The sequence below is a fragment of the Ambystoma mexicanum genome, chromosome 9 (assembly GCF_040938575.1).
Source record: "Ambystoma mexicanum isolate Mex_15411 chromosome 9, UKY_AmexF1_1, whole genome shotgun sequence".
Lineage (NCBI taxonomy): Eukaryota > Metazoa > Chordata > Amphibia > Caudata > Ambystomatidae > Ambystoma > Ambystoma mexicanum.
Genome location: NC_090931.1, coordinates 382,918,778 through 382,934,599, shown reverse-complemented (window position 1 = coordinate 382,934,599; position 15,822 = coordinate 382,918,778). Strand labels below are relative to the sequence as shown.

At 43.6% G+C, this 15,822-nt stretch overlaps 1 pseudogene; it reads right to left on the bottom strand.

The window, feature by feature from the left end:
* Positions 1-13,005: 13,005 nt before the first annotated feature.
* LOC138490594 (5S ribosomal RNA) lies at positions 13,006-13,118 on the bottom strand (annotated as a pseudogene).
* Positions 13,119-15,822: the final 2,704 nt, after the last annotated feature.

Sequence of the window (15,822 nt, the reverse complement as noted above, 5' to 3'; positions counted from 1 at the left end):
GTTGCAGCTTTCGCGCAACATGACACAAGAGGGCACTGTAAGCTAAGTAACTGCTCTCTTTGGTCTCTAGTCACTCTACAGGCCCTAGAAACTCTCATTGGATTGTTAACCAACGGTGCAAGTGAATCACGGACGGGACTGGTGGCAGCGATCGTTTCTTTGTGTTTTGAGCTCCTTTTGGCTGTTTAAGCGCGTTTCTCGCGCTTAGCCCAAAATGGTGGCCTGGCTCCCAAAATGGCCAGACCACGAGGCTCTTTGTCCTGCCCGCTGATCGTCTTGCCCCCTTCACCTTCCCCAGGTCGAGCCGACCCGGGGCCTTCCTTAATTGGGCATGTACTTTCCCGCGAAACACAGATGCTTTCGCTGGCTTCTACAGGCCTGGTGTGAGCCTCCAGGATGTGGGCGGGGATGTCTGGTCCCAATACACATCCTGGGTGCCAGAGAGTCTAGTGTGTCTTGAATGCCTGGAACCACAGTGGTCCGTGATAGGTCCACGTATGGTGTGAGTGTTTTGTGAGCAGATCTCCAATTGGGTCCTCTCCGTTTTGGCGCGAAGGGAACTCTGGATAAGAGGAGGCTGGAAATAGCACTACCAAGTCGATCTCCTGAGTTCTCACGAACGACGGATACAGGAGCCAAGTATCCTGCAACCAAGAGGCTGAACCGAGGAATCGCTGGTGACCCGCTGAAGGACTGCTCCTCTGCACTGCTGTCGCTCTGTGAAACCATTCTGCCTCTGATCGAACGAGAAGGCCTGTACTGGTACTTCGACCCTTTGGAATAGTGGGAACAACTATTCTCGGCATCTTCATCATCTCCTGCACGTAAGCCTTCGGAAGCGTCTCTGGGCCATCCAGTGGACTGACCAGCCTACCCAGGAGTCTTGCTCTATCACCGCTGTCCGGTTGCTGCTGTATTCCGAGTCCTTGACACTCTCACACGATTCGTACACTTGGCATTCCCAGATCTGAAGTGAGAAGTGTACATTGGGCTGAAATACACACAGCCGCTTCTTTGCCCTGCTGTGGTAACAATCTGTGTGGGTTCACTGCGTTTGGGACATCCTCAACTCTAACTTCTGCCGCCGCGGAATCTACACGACGCCGAGACGTCCCCTTCTCGTACCTGAACCTGCCAGCACTGAAACTGACGCGGAGAAGCCTGGGTCTGCCTGCATCGGGGACCGGTGAGTAGCAACGCTAGGAACCTGTCGCCCTCCTGCAGTAGCCTGTAGCTGTTCCTCGCTGTGTTAAACAGCACGCCTTTTTCGCACTCGCACTCTGCTTCTGCCCACAAGTGGAGGCTACGCTTGAGTAGCAGAGATCTGTTCATCCTCATTTTTTCACCGCTCTGAACTGCCTGATTTCCTTGAAGAGACTCCCCTTGGCCCGTCGGCACCAGCGTGTGCAGGTACTTTTGAGCACAAGGCTCCACTCTTCGTAGGGCTCGGACTTCCCTCTAGTTAGGTGGCCTCTGAAGGCGAACTGGGTCTAAACGATTACTTTCACTGCCTGTTTTCCTCCCCATCTAGGTGGTCTGCATATTTCGTGCTTCTAACTCTTTAGACCCTTCGGTGATTGTATATATATTGTATTTGATTGTGATGTGTTGGTTTACTTGAGTTTTACCGTGATTCTTCACTTTGGTCAATGTTACAGAGGCCTTGTAATAAATGTGTCTATATTTTTAATATAATACCTGCTTGCATTAATTTGTAAGTGTCCTTGCTTTGTCTGCTCATTGCGGGCTTTCAGTCACCCTCACTCCTCTTGAGACCTAGTCTTGACCGCCGTGATCGCTACCTTGATTGGTCTTGCTTGTCCAGAGGTTACCCTGTTCCAAGAAACTAGGCTGGCCTTCTGAACCGCTGCCCCTCCAGGACAGAGTTAAGAAATCCATCTTAACAACCGCCGCCCGCCTTATCCTGCCAGAGAAGGCCAGGCCGTTGACACGCTGAGAAGCATCCGCCGGTGGGTTTCCCGCCAGCCAAAGTCTGTAGAGATGCCGGACGACTCGATGCCATTGCTGGGCCACAGTTCTTCATAAAGTATTTGCGGCCCTGAACTATCGACATTGAGGTGCCCCGCACGCCTCTTCCTTGCAGGACATCTTCGCTCCATTGTCGGCGATCACCGCTGGGACCGAAGCTGCCGCCTCTACGCTGAGTTCACTTTCTACGAGGGATCTCAACGATCCGTGGCTCCTGCTTTAAAGGGAGCCGCTCAAGAAGGATCCGTCAACGACTCATCATCGAACTCTGCTATTCCAGGTACATTGGGGTGGTAGAAACATTGTAGAATAGGACTTATTGAACAATATATGGACTGGGCTTGTAGTGAATTTTTGTTTTACAGGTTGCCCAGGTGGGGGAATCTCCACACAGAACCGTGTCTAGTGGTAGGGGCCAGTACTCTGCCAATTGTTCTAAACCAATTGCTTTCCTCCTATGTCTATTGTTGGTTACCTTTATTAAGTGATTTGTGTGACATTTAACCAGAGTACAGTTGATGCACTTTAATGAAATCTGATAATAATTGTGGTACCACTTAGAACTGTATACATTTGCCATTGTAGATTTACTGAGCACAAAGTGAGTTTATTGTGATTGTGTATATAACCAAGACTGTGTTTTAACTAATACAGTGTGTGGACATTCCTTTGTGGGTGCTTGGGGACTACACTGTACATAAGAACCAGCCTGCATCACCCCCTGAGAAGCTAGGCCTTGATTGCTCGCCATTGCTAGCAACAATAGAAAATCTTGGCTGGGGTCCTCTGTGCCTCTCCTCTACCTTATAGAGAGCAGTAGTACAGACACCCCCCTCCAGTCTTTACAGTATCACAACTTAATAATTTTACTAGCAACTGCCAGACTAAACTTATTTTCTGTTTCCACTAATCATGGGGAATAAGATAAGCCAACCACCAAATCTGCATCATGTAGCACGGCCATGTGGCACCTTTCTGCCATTTCCATAATAAGCACAAAAGTTATGAATATGCAAATTATTAAGCATATCCCTAATTTCATGTTCCACCCACTCACCAACGCTCACATTTGGAACATGTTCAGATCAGCCAGAAACCTAGTTTAACTGGCCCTTGCATTTCCCAGAGTCACAGGAAGATTAATTTTATATCCCCAAAATCGCCTGGAAATGACATAAAGAATGACACATAGATGAAAATAATCCACCTTATGATGGCTGAGAAAAAGGTTTAAATGATAGTAGTACTTTTAAATAAATTGTGAATGTTCATGTGGGACTTATGGTCCTGCTCTGGCTTCCGACCATTTGTTTTCACTGGGTCAGCCTGTACCTTTATCAGTCTCCTTTGTGTTGGAAGCTTGCTCTTTAACGTGGGTGCCCCCCATTTGCACACATATTAGTCGTGCTCCAGCCAAGGATGACTTTTCTTGAAGTCCCTGCTTTCAAAGCCAGCAGGTCTGGAGAACACCGAATTGCGACACCTTTAGCAGGACATTTTCTTTGCAGTTGGTCATTAGATGGGAGATGTGATATCCAGGCTGGAAGTGGGAGATGTCCTTGTGAAGTTTTGCCCACAGCCAGCAAAAGGGGCTTCCTTTGGCTGACATTTGTTTCATGAAGGCAAAGTGGCTCTTCAAATGTCACTGGAGTTTTGTGGGTGAAACATAATATCCATTGCTCTTTGTCAACCCACACATCATGTTTTGTTTTCCTGACATTTTTCTGTGAGCAGTGATATTTTTTTCACTTTTACAAAAAACATTTTTATTTGCACACACATGTGCAGACCATTTTTGTTTTCAATGTTTAAAAATCCTGTTTACCATGTGACAGGGATCTTTGAATCCTCCTCCTTTTGTAAATTAAAATGCTGCTTATCCATTGGTAATGACAGGTAGGTCAATTTACACATGGCTCTTTAAATTTTATTGAAAAAGAAAAACAAATGCCAGGCCATTTTTTTGTTTCAGTCTTTAAAATCTTGCTATTCATGTGAAAGGGACTTCTGTTTGGGGCCTTTAAATGCACCCCACATGCCCCCCCCCCTGTTCTTCCATGACTCTTTGTTGGGGAAGAGCAGGGCAGAGTGGGGTTTAATTAGGCGTCATTTCCTTCATCAGGGAGTGGGCACTCCAGTCTCCCCTTCCATCTCTGGGTTGGGGGGTATGGCAAGGCACCCCCTTTCTTCCTTCCTTTCCAGGTCCCTGGGGTTCTCACCAGACTCCACTCTCACCTCCAGGCTGGAAGTTAAGGAGGTTAGTTCCCTAATAAAAGATAGAAAAAGAGTTTCAGTAGTTTTTACACACATTTTTCCCCAGGAAGATTTACATAGAATTTACAACAGCAACATACAGTTATAACATGACATTTCCTTTTCACAAAACACATTTTATTTATTTTCTTCATTTGTACAATAACACCTGTTATATAAGTATATATTTCCATCTGATTTTTGATCCTTCCTTTTCATTCTTCAGACGGTTCCTCTGCTTGACTTTCATTTGGCTCATCAATCAGTCGTAAAGCATGTCTTTGATGACAGCTTTTCAAATGGTTAATGTGGACCCATTTTTCTTCTGTCAGTTCTCCTTTTGGGATGCAGATCTTGTAAGCAATAGGTGATATTTTATCTACAATTTCAAAGGCACCACGCCAAGATGGGAGGATTTTCCACCCCTTAGCCTGATTCCTTTGAAAATTGTACAGGTAAACCTTGTCACATATTTTATACTCTTTCTTGGTGGTCTTTAGATCATAGTAGGTCTACACTCCTTCAGCCGAGTTTTCTTAATTGCGCTGAGCATTAGCATAAGTGCTGGAGGTGCTTCCTTACATTTTCAATGTACTCATGAGTAGTGGACGCATTTATGAGTGTCTACTCCTCAGTCCTATACAGCAGATGCTGTGGTAACACCATTTTTCATCCGGTCATGAGCTTAAATTTAGACATCGTTGTTGCAGAAGATGGTGTAGACCTAATAGCCATCAAGACAAGCAGCAATCAGATGTCCCAACTGGGTCCAGAGTCTGCCACAAACTTCTTTAAGATACTCACAATTGTTTTGTTGTATCTCTCTTCACTGCCACTTGAGGGCTGGTGGTAGGCAATGTGGAGTTTTCTTTTTACCCCTAGAATCTCCCACATCTTCACCATCACCTCACCGGTAAAGTGGCTTCCTCTGTCCGACGCAATCCTTTGTGGGATGTCAAAACGAGAGAAGATGTTGTTGATCATTAGTGCAGCAGCTGTCTCTGCCTGGTCTACATTCTACCCACTTTGTGAACAAGCATGTCACAGTCAACATGTACTTGTTTCCTCTAGAGGAGCGAATCACTCGCCCGACAAAATCGACTTGCAAATCTGACCAAGGCAATGTCATTCCCCTTTTTTGTAGGGAGCTCTGTGTGAGAGTGAACTGGGTTGGAATTGAGCACAAACAGGACAGCCCTTTAGGTAAATGTCAAGGTCCTGGCCCATGTGTGGCCAGTAGGCAACCTTGTGCAAGATTTCCAATGCCATATTAAACCCCTATCACCAGCAGTGGCTGCATCATGGGCGTGGTTCAACATCAGGCTTCGAAATGAGGTCACTGCCAGATAGGGCTCTCCATACCAACACACAGTCTTGGATCCGGAACATCTTGGAAAACTTCATCAACACCCGGAGATCCTCTTTACCGGCATAATCTGACTCTGTTAGAGGAAAGTTAACAGGGTTTTCAATGTGTGGATAACATTTCCCAATGTTCGGGTCCCCTTTCTGTGCAATGATTAAATCTGCATCTGAGGTATCTTTACTCCAATGGGCTGTTGAGAGTTCGGTGTTAGCCTGAATTTGTGACCTGGTGACAGCAGCCATTTGGATTTTACCCAGCAAGGATTCCGTTTCTATGAAATCCACCTGCCGAGCTCTGGTTTTAGCCAGCTATTTAGCCAGGTCATTCCCAATATTATCTGGCCCCTCAATCTTTAAATGACCTCTTATCTTCTTCCAATAGATGGTCATCTCATTGGAGGTCACCAGATAGTCGATTGACTGGATCTGTTTGGCATGCTTTTGGGGTTTGTTATTGGCAAAAAGCATGCGTCGATTCTTCCAGTTAATCAGGTGCTCCACAAACCCATTCCTGACATAATCAGAGTCAGTAATTATGACCAGTTCATTGAGTTGGTGGTGCAATGCAGTGAGGATGGCTTGATAAACAGCCATCAACTCTGCAACCTGACTACTTTGGGGTCCTATTTTATAACCAGCAGAGGGTTCCGGGGTATAATTCACCCAGGCATTCCCAATGCCAGCCACCAGTTCTCCCTGTTGATATCAACATGGTATGAGCTCCCATCCACATAAACTGTGGATATCCCCTGACACATGTCTTCTTCATAGACCTTGTGTGGGGAAGTTAAGTATGCCTCCATGTTGTTGTTGGTCATTAGACGTTCGTCCTCAAGACCATTTTCTTGAGCAGAATCATGCAAGTCTGCCAACCCTTGCGCTAGGGGACTCTTCTTGTTTTGGCCATATGTGATCTCCACAGGAAAGCCTTGCATAGATAGAATCCAGGAAGTAATTCTGGATTTACTAGCGTTCCCCACCTGGATTCTGTCACTTTGAAGATATTGCAAGGGTTGATGAGGAGTTTCGACAATGATGTTGTAGAGGAGGAGCCAAGTACCCCCAATCCACCTGCCCCGCCTACATTACCTGAGAAGTGTGACCCAAAGTATGTGACGTATATTCCACCAATAAGAAAGCAGGAAGAAGAGCAATGACTCTGTGCAGTACCCATAAGAATACCTATACCTAAGAGAATATGGGAAGTGAAGTACCCATTGCTGGGACCCCCCTATGGGACCAGGGAATAGGGCGGGAAGGGTTTACCGGCACCGGCATCCTTACCGGTGCCCGTAAACCCTTACCGCCCAACTCGGAATGACCCCCAATATGATGGCCATTTGAATGCGATTCCTGACGAAACAAAGAAATTGAATGACCAGGATGAATGGTGATGTCATACAAAGTAGAATCGACTCCATATAGAAAATAACCAGACCAGAGAGGCAGACAATTTATGAAGAACAAAGAAGTACTAAGGATAAGTGACATCTTGTGATCAAGATAAAGAATCTTATGCCATAAGCCTGATAAAGATACTTAGTTTAAACGTGTACAGGTGCACTGTAACGCATGCAGCAAAGCAATCATGAAGCTAGCCAAATGCTTTTAGTAAAATAGATTGCGGCAAGCGCCAACATATACATATATACCTCATAGATACATATGGATTAAAAGGAATGAATGTTCCACTACATATATAGCAGTCTTGAACAACAAGGAAGGCCACAAGTCAGTGTCGCAGTTACAAAAGCAATTGAATTAAAACAGAATATGTTTCAGCTAAGGAGTTGGATGAGCCAAGAGAGCAAAGGTCTTATAAGAACGAGAATTGGCTGACATTAGATGCAATTAATTTGAAAGAACAGACGCTCCTGTTCAAGAAGGTCAAGTGAAAACAAAGACGTCAGAGGGCTATTGGAGAATAAAGTCAAATACACGAAAAAGGCTCAAATCATGGTGTCCAGTCACGACATGGAAGAAAGTTGGACGCATGAGGAGATCACACCTACACACGGAAGCCAGACAGTAACCATACTCCTTAAAAAATCCCAGAGAACAGTACAAACTCAAGGCCAACTTCATACACTAATTGACACTGAACCGTTGAGGTGATGATGGAGTGTCCTTTTAATTGGTGGGAAGCTGGTATTGAGACAAACTCACCCGCACCTGGTTGTTCAGTCTGCATGCTGCTCACTTAGCTGGAAAGTTATTGACGGGGGTTAGTAGCCAACCAATTGTAGAAGACCACTTAGTTGGAGGTCCTATAGTTGTGTAGCCAATGGGATGTCATACATTTAGTGACATTTATAGTGGCCATTTTGAAGGGAGGGCTTAGTTGCCCCACCTGTTGTTAACTATCCAATTATTTCTCTCTGTTGCTCTATACAGATATTACACCTATGCATAGTAGTTCGCTTAGAGCCAATCCCACTTCCAGAAATGTTGTAGAAGTTTACCACTTAGGATGACCTTGGTAATGACGCAGGTCAACACATCGGCTGTGACCAATTTAGGGTTTAAGAACCCAGTTTTTTATGAAATGATTGAGAGTTGAGTATCGAGCGATTGCTGATGTTCGTTGTACTCCCTGTTTTACTTACTTACATTAAAACAGCCAAACTTTTGCCAAGCTATTTGTGTCATCTGAATTATTGCTGTTTGATACAAAATCTGCATCCCCACCCATCTCCAGGGTATTGCTACTAATATTAAAGGTCTGGGAGTCCCCAGTTCACTTGGTAGCAGAGATTGATGTTTAGATATGATACCATCGGGCGTCGACATAAGTAACTTTAGGGTCTCGGCAATGTCGCACAACCTTTGCCATTCAGCTGTCAGGACGTGAAGCTCCCCGTAGATCATGGTTACAAATAGGAAAAATCTTGCAAGAAGCATGTGACGGGACCCCTATTTTAATATAGGAACCCCTCCCACATCTACGCGAAGCGGATTGGAAAGCAGCTCACACAGGTGGTAACGAAGGCGGTGATCTCGAGGGTCCGAAGACGAAAACATGTGAACGGTGAGTGAATAAGACCAAAGAGTGGCAAAAGGGATGCATGCATAGCAAATAACGGAGAGTAACTGAGGGAGGCAGGATAAAATATAATGCAAGAGTAAGAGTGTAAAAATATATGTATATGGGGAGAAGATATTGGCTTGAATGTTGCCAAGTCATATATGAGGAAAATAGTCGTGAGGTGTGTTCCTAGACTTTAAAAGAGTGCTAGCAGAAGCCTTAATTCAGAGCCCCTTACGTGGGACATATAGAAGACGAGATAAGTTTAAAGACTTTCTCAAAGGGATTGGTTTAAGTTCCAATCAGAACACGAATTTAGAGGGTAAGACAAGTCCTGAGAGAGGATTGTGAAGTGCACGTACATGTGATGGATCAAGTCTGTTTGTTTTGTTTTATGTGGTTGCAAGGTGTGAGGATGTCAGAGTTGAAAAAAGAAATGTTTTAAGTAATAGAGAAACGTGAGGTTAAGACGCGAAAAGTGATTATTTTAAGATTAAACTTTGATGGTTGGTTTTTAGCAAGATTAAAGCAAAACATTGCATTGTGACGGGACTGGAGCTTGCGATGATTGGTGCTCGCTCATAGGTGTATGTTGATTGAAACGCAAAACTGTAATTAAAGTATAAGCGAAGTAATGATAAAAGGGGAAGAAAAAGTTAGAAATGGAAGAAGTTACGCCATTAGTGCATCTTTGCAAACAGCTACCAAAGCATGCGCTTAAACTTAAACAGTACAGTGCAGAATGGGTTAAAGGGACCGCAGACAACATGTTTATGCCGTGGCCACAAGGCGGGTCATTATCGAGAACAGTTCTACAGCATATGACGACATATTTACATGCTGCATACACAGGAAAAAAGTTAGAAAAAGCGTCTAGCGAGTCTAGAGCTTTGGAAAATGAATGAACACGAGAAGGAGGAAGAGACTCCTTTAGATTGGATACTAAATATATGCAAAGAGGGAGGTGAAGAGCCTTCTGCTCTGCCCGCCCCGTCTGAAATGAAAGACGAGATTAAGAAAGACGAAGGGTTATACCCATTAAGAGAATTTAAAGCAGCTACAAGATATAGCAATCCGTCATATGAGTCGTCTATGCAAACTAGTGATGAGGGCCCAGAAAAAGACACCGCGAAAGATATCACCTCCAAAGTCCTGAGGGACAAGGAGAGATGCGATAAGGAGAGAATTGATCAAGCAAGTACATCTCTAGACATACAAAGAGATACAAAGAGATGGAAGGGAGATAAGGATGAAACTGATGAGATAGCGCTCATACAGAACGAATGGTTGGTAGGTCAGATTTTACTTAAACTCGATGGTAAAAGCATCGAAGATGTAAGACAAAGGGAAGATCCAGACGAACAAGATAGGAAACACAAAGAAAGGGAGGAACGATTGAAAGACGAAGGAGTGAGAAGAAAAGATAGGCAAAGACGGGCACAGTTATATCAAGATGAGCAAGCTAAAAAACAAGAGAGAGCAGAAGAGCAAAGGACGCGTGATAATAAAAGAACACTGATGAAAAGGAGAGGTTAAAGGAGAAAAGAATAGAAGCCGATGAGCAAGAAATGATAAGAGAGAAAAGAATACAGAGATAAAGAGATGAAAAGCTACAAAGGGCAAATGAATGAAAGGATATAAAAAGGAAAGAGGAAGATACAATAAGAGAAAAGGCGAAAAAGCCCAGAGAAGTCGATGAGGATATGGAACGCAAAAGGAGACCGAGAGCACGAGATCTTGAGTATTTGGAAATGGAAGTTAGAGATCCCAATCCAGGGGGTAGACTGGGAAGACATAGAGGAATTCTTTCTCGAGTCTGAGCTATTTCCAGACACGTCAAGGGAAAATCTAGAAGACTAATTTGACTCGTGAAGCATTGGGGAAACGATCGATAAAGTATTCCACGAAATGCAAGCCCGGAAAGAAGCACAAAGACAAAGGAAGGAAAAAAATTATTGTCTTGAGAGTACTCTGTTGTATGACACAGAAGAAGCCTCCTGTAGTACGAGACAGAAGGAGCTGTCTTTAGACAGATTAACATTAAATAGAGAGGATGAGGAGAGGAGTTGCACGAGTTGGGCACAAGAAGTATCAGACAAAGAAAGGGAAACCTACTCGAGGGAGGTTAGGAGTGATATGTGTGGTCTAGAAGAACATCCGCCTTTGGATAAAGAAGTAAGATGGTCATATTTAAAGATACCTATGTCTAAGGCATTAGAGCCACTGACACAGTCTGACCGACATAAGGGGCAACCCCATGGTCAGAGGGGGGAGTCCCTGCCCTATGTAAGCAGGCTAAGATCATTGCCAGGTAGACGGCGATGTGGGAATAATACCCCAGCAGTAGATGGACAAATGATGAGAGATGAGAATGAGTTTGGAGCATCACAGTTCCCCTTGTTAGAAAAAGGAAGAGCCAGGCCATAGTATATACCATGGCCCCAAATGGACAGGGAAAACTTCAAATATGAACTCCCGAATTTAACTTCCGGCGGTGGAAAATGGATACATGAGTTAGAAAAAATGATGGGAGGGAATACATTAGCTATAGGGAATATTAAAGGTCTTCTAATCGCCATACTTGGTGAAAGAGCTAATGACGTATAGACACGGGCAGGTTACCCTGGTGTGACTACAGTCAACACCGTGCATGATGGAGCGCCGTTTAATAACTGTACAACAGTGATTTGGAAAGCGCTTCGAGTGCTATATCCGGACACGTCCAATATGGGAGCTATAATGACAAAAAAGATGAAAGAAGGAGAGGGTCGTTGCTTTATATTCAAAATTTTCAAGACGCATGGGCGCTTGAAACACTTAAGGCTTGGGGGAAGTCTATACCTGTATTTTATCATATGTTGTGCCAAGGACTGCCAGAGCAGGTGCAGAAACAGCTCAAGAAATTAGTGGGGATAGAAGCAAAACCTTGGTCGGAGATTCAGCTGACCATCACACATTATTGCAGACTATTGCAGGATAAGAATCGCAAAAAAGATGATGCACGAAAAGGTGAAGAAGCAAAGTAGGTGCAGAAAAAGTTATCCAAGTATGCCATTGAAGGGGCAATGTTAACTAATGTGGGTGGACCGAACTCGCAGCAGGCAGTTCCTATGCCGCAAGTAAACAACCAAAGACAGTTTGATCAGACAAATAAAGGATATGCTCCAAGAGGAAAGGGATATCGAAGGAGAGGTTGGCAAGGTAATTAAGGGTATTGGTAGAATAATCAGGGAGGTTTTCAGAATAACCAAAAGGGGTTTCAGGATATGCAAAATGGTAATCAAAACATGCAAAATGGGCATATGGGAAGACAACCGCTTGTATGTTGGACGTGTGGAATGACAGGGCATTTAGCACGTATGTGTAGGAGCCAAGGGATGGTTCAGAACGGTCACTTTTCAAGACAGGGAATGCCAAATCCACCTGCATATTCACAACAGAGCGGAAATGGAGTTGCGCAAGATCAAACAGTGCATCAGCAAGAACCGAGAATTCAGCAAGGCTCACAACCACAGCAAGTGACAGGTAATGAACCGCAACGACAATCGCAGCAATCTCCTATGGAACTTCAGCAGAACACAAGCACAGAACAACCTATGATGCGTAGAATAGGAGGTGTCACTGTTCATGATATGATATTATATGTTGTTTATAACGCGCTTAATACGCAGAGGTTTCTAAGCGCGGACCAGGTGATCGGGCCTGTGTTGCTCTGTGTCGTCTTGCTTCCAAGGCAACCATGTTGCCCCTTAGCTATCCTCCCGAGAAACCCATTCACGAGTGATGGAGTGAGGCTGTACCCGCAATAGGACAGCTCACTGGGAGACCTGATGTGTTCAGTCCTATCTATTACACTGAATCCTCTTGAGGAGCCAAGGATAGACGTTATTATGGGCGGCAAAGCTTACTCCTTCTTCGTGGACACAGGTGCAACACGCTCGTGTATACGTGAGGGCACATTTTTAATGTCTGGCGATACGATGAATACTCAAGGTTTTACAGGAGTAACAAGTCGTGTTCCTTTTACAGAAGAATTACCAGTCTCTATAGGAGAGTGTGATATGAAGGTGCCAATGCTTTATTCAAATACAAAGAAGAGGGGGGGATTTGTCCCATGAGCAAAAAGGGAGGGGACAGAAGACCAAAATAACACCATTGATCCCTTACTGCTATGTATCGAAGTCAACGTGATTAAATTGTTCAGAAAAGTACCAAACTCTGGTATCATGCACTTTTGTAAAATTCTCTGAAAACAAAAAGGGCAAATTTCTGGGAAGTCATTTGAAATATTTATTTTTTAAACAAAGAAAATCCTAATAACACCAAAGTTGTAATAACGGAGAAATATAACAAAAATTATAAAAACACTCAGAATTATAATTCAATTCCCAGGCGGTCTCCCATCCAGGTACTAACTAGGCCCGACACTGCTTAGCTTCCAAGATCAGACGAGATCGGGCGCATTCAGTGTGGTGTGTTTTTATAATTTTTGTTATATTTCTCCGTTATTACAACTTTGGTGTTATTAGGATTTTCTTTGTTTAAAAAATAAATATTTCAAATGACTTCCCAGAAATTTGCCCTTTTGTTTTCAGAGAATTTTACAAAAGGGCATGATACCAGAGTTTGGTACTTTTCTGAACAATTTAATCACGTTGACTTCGATACATAGCAGTAAGGGATCAATGGTGTTATTTTAATGCTTTATTCAAGGCAAACACCTGTCAACATATAAGGATGGGATTTAATGACAAAAATGAATATGGCCATTTCCTTTACAGATGGTGGCATAGTATGCTCAACACCGGGAATCCATTATTTAAACGTGTGCGAAATGATCAGGGCATACGCAGGACGAATAGTGCCTAGAGCAATACCGTTGTAACCCGAAAAGTTCCATTATAGGATACACTTTCTGTTAACATGGCTGCCAGGTCTAGTAGGTAGAACCATGAGAATACCAGATGAGTTTCTATTTAGACCACAGATACCAGCAGAGTGGCACATTTTCCCCTTTGCTTTCGAAGCAGCAATAGTCCGAGGAAATATGGCTTTGCTTGATGCAACTGATGATAAGGGTAGGCGATTGAGCACAGTAATTGCCATTGAGGAAGGCCGCAGAGTGACTGACTTCACTGATGAAGATTTGTTTGGAGATGACAAAATCTGACGATTTTGTGATATTTGAAATTTGCATTACTTATTGGGTCAAAGCAATTAAGAGAGAGGTTTTGCAGAGAATGATGCTAGCAAAGAAACGTCCTGAATATTTTGATGAAGATATGGCAAAAGTGCCAATTTCATTATGGACCACTGGCCCCTATGATGTAGGCTTACTGAAAGGAGTTGGGGAAGTGAAGATTAAATTGAAACCAGGGGCAATTTTGCCTCGAGCACGGCAATATCCCATGTCTCGAGAGGCAGATGAAGGAATTTTCAAGACTATTTCTGCAATGATGGACCAAGGTATCTTGGTGACGTCAGAGTCACCATGTAATATGTCAGTTTATCCAATAAAAAAGTAAAGGGGCCGTCTTGGAGACTTATTCAAGATTTAAGACCAATAAACAAGATTGTAGAGGTCGAGTTCCCTCGAGTCCCTAACCCGTCCACGATTCTATGTAATATACCTGTTGATGCACGATATTTCACGGTGATTGACTTGAAAAATGCGTTTTTCTCAATCCCATTGCATAAAGACTCACAAGATTTGACATCATTCACTTTTAGGCAGGTGCGATTAAAAAGCATGAGGCATCCCCAGGGGTACTGTGTGAGTTCCCATCGATTTTTAACAGAGTCCTCCAGATAGACTTGAGCAATATTGCTTTAGAAAGTGTTGTGCTAAAATACGTAAACAACATTTTAGTTTGCAGCACCACAGAGGAAGAGTGCAGACGCAATTCTGTTCAGCTAATGATTATCCTGGCTGACAAAGGATATAAGGTTGACAAGGAAAAGTTGCAAGATTATGAACAAAAAGTGTTGTACATAGGCCAATTGATTTCACATGAAGGAAAGAAAGTTACCCCTGAAAGAATGAGTCCATTTTAAAAACAGCTAAGCCATACACGATAGTGAAACATTTGACAAATGGAGAATTTCGAGTGCTTGTTAGTACTCTATTGCCATCACATTATTCAGCGCAAGCTGCACAATTATTGGTGTTGATACTCAGTCGAGAATCACGCAGACCAAGAAGTGACAGTGTACAGCGACTCCGCCTATGTGACGTCAGCGTTACATGCAGGATTAGTGTGCTGGAAAAGGAGGGGCTAACTCCGAGCGGACCGCACGCCAGTGCAGCATGCAGCCTTATTGGAAAGGCTAATTAAGGCACTACAACTCCCAGTGGGCATAGCAGTCATTAAATGCACAGCTCACACGAAAGAGACAGATTTTTATCTCACGCGGAAATCAAGCAGATGACGCTGAAGCCAAGCGCATAGCAAATACAGTTATAGGAATGATGAATGTTCAAACTATTGATGTAAATGAATAAATGACAGTAATAACAAGTGTGGACGAGCCATACAATCATATGCCTAAAACACAGATAGTAGAGCTCCAAGGGGAGGCACAGCAAAAAGAAAAGAATTTATAGAAGTGAAGAGGGTGTTCTTTAAACCCCTCTGAAGCCTTGTGGTGACAAGACAGCACTGGAAAACCAGTAATACCTATAGCTTTATTAAGGATAGCGCTAGAACAGTTACACTATCCAGCACATACAACTAGGGAGAATCTTGCTGTAACCATTGCTGAGGATTGGTTTGTACTGAACCTAATGGAACATGTTGCATTTTTTATGGTAAATTGTATTATTTGCCAGCAACTCACGGCTGGGCATACACTACACATAGTGAGGGGGGGTGATCCCAAGACCCAATGGCCCTATTCAGCACTTGCATATCGACTATGTCAACATGATACAAGTTTGTAATGGATACAGATACCTTTTAGTTGTAGTATGTCCTTTCTCCAGATGGATAGAGGCAGGTCCATGTACGCACCCAGACTCTACCGGTACAGCCAAGTTCTTGGTGTGGGAATTGTTTCGCAGATGGGGGATGTGTGAAGTAATGAGATCGGATAATGGACCTCACTTTGTTAATACCGTTTCCGAACAGCTCACATTGTTGCTTGGTATAAAGCACAAGTTTTCTTTGGCTTATCATCTGAAAGGGAATGGT